Raw genomic sequence first — 5,923 nt, forward strand, 5'->3', positions numbered from 1 at the left:
GATGTGTCTATAGAATTTGTTGATACTCATAACCAACTAGCAGATATATTCACAAAACCTTTGGCAAAAGAACCTTTCTATAAAATTAGACGAGAATTATGCATTCTTGATGAAGCATATTTAACTTAAATGCCTATATATGACTATATGTATGCTTCATTATATCTATTTCATGCCTACTTGAACTTAAATGTGTTTATTTATGTTTAAAATTTTCAATTTTTGGGTTAAAAATCATTTTCATAGCTTAATTTTGCCTAAAAATAAGTTTTTCTGGGTTCAGTAATCGATTACACTGGAGAGTAACCGATTACAGGGTTGAACATCGTATTTCAGTAACCGATTACCCAAAGTGAGTAATCGATTACTCTGAGTTGCTGTTTGAAAAATTTTAAATTTTTTAATTTGAGTAACCGATTACTCAAAATGAGTAACCGATTACTCTGTATTGTTATATATGTATTTTTTGCATTTTTCTTACTTTTTCAAACTCATCTTCCTCACGCAACTCGTGAGGGAAAGAAATTCGAGTCTTTAAATTAAAATAAAGGGTTCATGTGTCACCACTCTATATATAGAGAAAACTTTTTTTCTAGGATATTGAAGATTAAATTAATTTCTTATATAATCTGGGTTTTACAATTTGTCAACAAGCAATTTTTTTTATCAATACATTTATTATTATAAATTAATAATCATAAATATATTAATTACATATTTAAAATATATAAAATTATAATAAAAATATGGTATAAGTTGAAAATATAAATTATTGCTAATTGTAAAATAAGGGGAAAATATTTTACATCCCATTTCAATAAGTTTTCAATTAAATATTATATTAAGATGATTGAATAACATAAAGTCCATTAATATTTTTCTCTAATCAACATGTGTTGATTTAAGTGAGTGTTTGAGTATGAGAAAATCGATTTCATTCTTCTTAACTAATGACATAATTATTGAGTTGAGCTGATCAATAGTATTAGAATATGAGAAGAATTAAATTTGTTTATTACAAAATAATTTCAAATCATAGTTGTTAAAGATTATTGTTGTCATGTGTTACAATTTCCTTTAATTGTAGACTCTTTCATACCAGAAAAGATTCTCATCCATAATTATTACACTTAGGTGAAGGAAGCAGCGATCTCATTTTCTTCAAGAAGCTTTGGGTGAGTAATGTCCCATCAAAGATGAAGTGCCTAGTATGGAAAATTGCTTTGGATGGTATTCCAACTAAACTCAACCTAGATCATAGAGGGGGTTTAGGAGTACATGACTCCCTTTTGTGTGCTTTTTGTGGTGAGTTGGAGAAATCCACTAGTCACTTGTTCTTTTCTTGCCCAACATCTTACATAATTTGGCAAAGACTCTATTCTTACTTTGGACTTACCTCTATTATTCATAATGAAGTAAAGACCCATTTGTCAATTCATGCATCTTTGTTACGGATGGACAACAAGAAAATTCATTTGTGGATGGAGAACAAGCGTTTTCACCTTGATGAGATGATGGAGCTTATTTTGCTACATTCTTGGAGTCTTATCAATGTCCGCTTCCCTTTCTTTTCTTTTTCTCTAGCTGATTGGTTGAGGAATCCTTCAAATGGTATTCTTCCCTTCCCTTTCTTTTCTTTTTCTCTAGCTGTTTGGTTGAGAAATCATTCAAATGGTATTCTTCCGTATTATTTGTAGGGATTTAGTGGATAGGAGTACCACTTGTTCTCCTAATTTTTCTTTATCTCTATATTAATTCTCTTATTGCTGATAAAAAAAAAACTTGTGAAAATATTTAGAAACCTCACTTAGGTTGTATGTTATAAAAAATTATAAAGTGGTAAGGGTATATACTTAGAAGTAGAATAATAAAAATGTTGAGAGTTCAAATTTTATTAATTACAAAATATTAATATACTAACATTTGTCGATAAAAAGATATTATGTCCTCTTTTGTTTTGGAGATATATTGTCCAATTTGAAAAAAATAATAGGTTCTCACAGATGACAAATATTTTGAAAAATACAAAATGGTTTTATGATTTCAAAGTAAACCGTTATTAGCACACTATATATATATATATACTAAATACAGTTTTCATCCCTTTTTTGAAGTATATCTAAAACTAAATTCATTATATGCAACTTAATAAAAACATATTAGAAATTATGTTGCTGCCATTTGGATTTTGGACACTGTTGTGAATACATTGGCTTCACAGCTCTATTCTGATTCGGTGAACTGTCGTTTGCCTAAGTTCTTTCATTTTCGTTTACTTTTCTCAAATTCTTTTGTTTAAGCTTTGTTGTGTCTTTTGGAGTACAATTTAAAAAGTTACAGATTAATTCTTTTTCTTCGTTTACATGTGGTTATCGTTACTTTTTTTCTTCAATAATACAAAGATATAGAATCTTCCTGTATAAATTGTTAACCAAAACTTAAGGTTGAAAATAACAAAAATAAGCTATTTATGTAGGGATGAGAAAGGGGAGGATTGAGAGTAGATTTGTGCTTACATAACCCCTGCATTTTGTACTTGAACGCAACGGGTTTAAAAAAATATATCATTCTTGTTTCCGTGGGGTTTCACATAAATCTAACTTGTATCTAACTGACCGAAATGTGCCTCTTACTATTCTGTATATTACTATCACTTATCACATTTAGCAATAGGGTTTGGATAGGAGAAGGTGAGTTTTTCCCATGAAATTTGAGTTGGATTTAGGTAAGTTACCTAAGACTTTGGTAAAATTATCATTCCTAACCACATGTTTTGTTTTCTCTTCTTAATTGTTATGCCTAAACATTTTTGTATTCAGTCACATGTTCATATTTATCCAACCAAGTGTAAACTTTAAAACTTTAGTTTCATACAATCTATTTTTTTGGTTTACCAATTTTTTTCCAGAATTCACGATTGACATTCTCAACAAATGTCACTTTTAAGAATTGAATATCTAATCTTTTAATTTTTGCGGGTAGTTTCATACAATATGATATGCAATGTATAGTACCAAAAACCATTTAACATGTTGTTTTTTCTTTTATCTAGATTACATGTATCTTTAGCTAAAATATTTCATTTATTTATAAGAATCAAATTCAAGAGTTGGCTCAAGTAAAATGAAGCATTTAATAATACATGAATATGTTGTTTAAGTAATTCCTTTATCCGCTAGGACCACACACGTGCTATATGAAACATAAGTTCAGAATAAAGAAGTTCCTGAACCAAACCAAAAACAAGGTTTATTGCTTGTCATCAAATACTAATATAAATTATCTAATTACTTCATATTTCCGAGTAGGTCAAACTCTATCAACATAAAAAATATATATATATATATATATATATATATATGAGTATAAAATCTATGCATTGTCCGTATAAAGATTTATACACATGCATTTCATCCTCCACTATTCATTTAGATTACTTTTTTCAATAACAATTAAAAATCACTAGTAAATGATACAATGACAGTGTATAAAATTCATACATTATCAGTGCATACATCTTTTTCTCTCTATGTATGAAGGGGATCACTTGTCCCTAATGGTAACATGTTTCCTGTCTCAGACTAATCACATATTGTCACATGAATAAAAGAAATTGTTTAAAATTAAAACAATTTACCTGAGACAAAAAAATGAAACATCATTTAAGACAAATAATATTTTTCCTATTAAATATATGACATTTCATTCCTTACAAATAGATCCCAACAAAATCGCTACACCTATATTTTAAAACTAGAGAAACAGTATTACACTAAAGTTACCGCAAGATCTATTATTAATTATTATAAACTCTTAAAATAAAAATAAAATATATGAATCATAATAATATATTAACATTGTAATAATGTACTGACAATATTAAACTATATTGATAGTGTAAAAACATACTAATAATATAAAAACTAGTAGATAGGTGCATAAATTTTACACTGTATCTATGCTTAGAAGATGTAAAAATGTGTGTCAGTCGTTATAAATTTATGTATTTTAAAAACCATATTTTTATGAGTAAATTACCTTTGATAATTCTTGAATCATTTTATTCAAGTTTTCCTCTCTTCCACTCTCAGAATATGTTTTAAATATTAATTATCAGTCATTCTGAACGTTTGCTAGTAATAGTTTCTCTTTAATAATGATATTTCCACAATTTAACATAACTTTTTACATTAGAAAAACATATATTCTTGAAAAAAGAATAGATATATTCTAGCATTCACATTCTTCACTTTTAATCGTGAAGAAGATCTTTGCTCCTAACTTTGACAAAGTTTTGATGAAGACACCAATATCACCAAAAGAAGAAAAGGAAGATTACTTATGAAGACCAAAAATATTAAAACTTCAATTAAAATTAGTCTAAGTCTAAATATGTACTTCTATCATATACTCTTTAATATATTAAAGTAGTAATGCTCAAAATATTTTAAAAGAAATTGAAACACTTCAAGTTTTAAAGGAAAACATTTTCTAAAATAATGTGTAATACGTTACTGAAATTTGAGTAACAAGTTACATGAGTGAGAATCAGTTATTTAACAATATTTAAATTGGAGTAACCGATTACTCAAAATTGAGTAACCGATTACTCTAAAAGAATTTTATATTCATTGTTGGACAGAGAGTTTGAGTAACCGATTACTCAATGTAATTTTTCAAAATGTCACATTTGGGTAACCGATTACCCACTTGTTGTAATCGGTTAATGAGAGTTGTTACATCAGTTTTTCAGATTTGAAACTCACGGGTTTTCATCCCAAACGAAATGTCTTCATTCCAAACAATTCATACTCTTTCATAAAGACACAAAGACTAATTGGAAAGCCTATTTAAAGGTCTTAGAACTCACAATGAAAACAACTTTTTGAACAACTCTTTCATAACTTTTTCACACTTTTCTCACAACTTTCCTACACTTTTATGAAATAGTTTTCTTAACTTCTAGCAACTTGAACTCAAAATTTCAAAGCTATTTTTCTGAGTTGCTTGAAGCAAAATATTTCAAAGTTTTGTAAACTTAAAAGAACATTATTTACTAAGTATACAAAAGAGTTGATTGGATTGCGAGTGTTATTATATTTCATACTTGTAAAGACAATCCAAGTCATCATTCAAATTCCTCATTCATTGTAATTACTTTCTTTCACGGAGTGTGAATAGAAAGGGGATAGAGTTACATGGAAATGTGTTTTCCAAGGTGATAAGTATTAGTGAGTGTGTAAGGTACATAGAGATCTCGATGTGAGATATTGTAATTACAACTCATAATATTTAGTGGAAAATCTCTTGTGATGCAAGAGTATTGAACGTAGCCTTCGGTGGACAAGAAGGTGAACCAGTATAAAATCCTTGTGTACTCTCTTCTCTCTTACCTCTTTGATTTATTCTTGTTTATTTTCTGCAATATTATCCGCTGCACTTTAACTCTTCATTTTGCAGAAAAAGTTGTCATAATTTCTAGTGAACTAATTCACCCCTCCTCTTAGTTGCAATCTCAGTCTTACAATTGACACCAGAGCTATTTTTGAGTAAGATATTCTCAAACTTGATCCTACATCAAAGATGGCCGCAGAATCATTCATAGGAGAAGGTTCTAACATAAACCGCCCTCCAAGTTTTGTTGGAGAATGCTATGGCTTATGGAAAATCAGAATGAGGATATTCATAGAAACCCAAGACTTGGATATATGGAACACAATTGAAAAAGAACCCTATGAACCCTTCACAGTTATAAACAGTTTAAGAGAAATAAAGTCCAAATTTTTATGGAATGATGAAAACAAGAACAAGGTGCAATATGACATAAAGGCAAAGAACATACTCACTTCTGCTCTTGGAATTGATGAGTTCTTTAGAGTATCTAACTGTAAATCCGCCAAGGAAATGTGGGATACTCTAGAGA

The sequence above is a fragment of the Lupinus angustifolius genome, chromosome LG01 (genome assembly GCF_001865875.1).
Source record: "Lupinus angustifolius cultivar Tanjil chromosome LG01, LupAngTanjil_v1.0, whole genome shotgun sequence".
NCBI classification, from domain to species: Eukaryota; Viridiplantae; Streptophyta; class Magnoliopsida; order Fabales; family Fabaceae; genus Lupinus; species Lupinus angustifolius.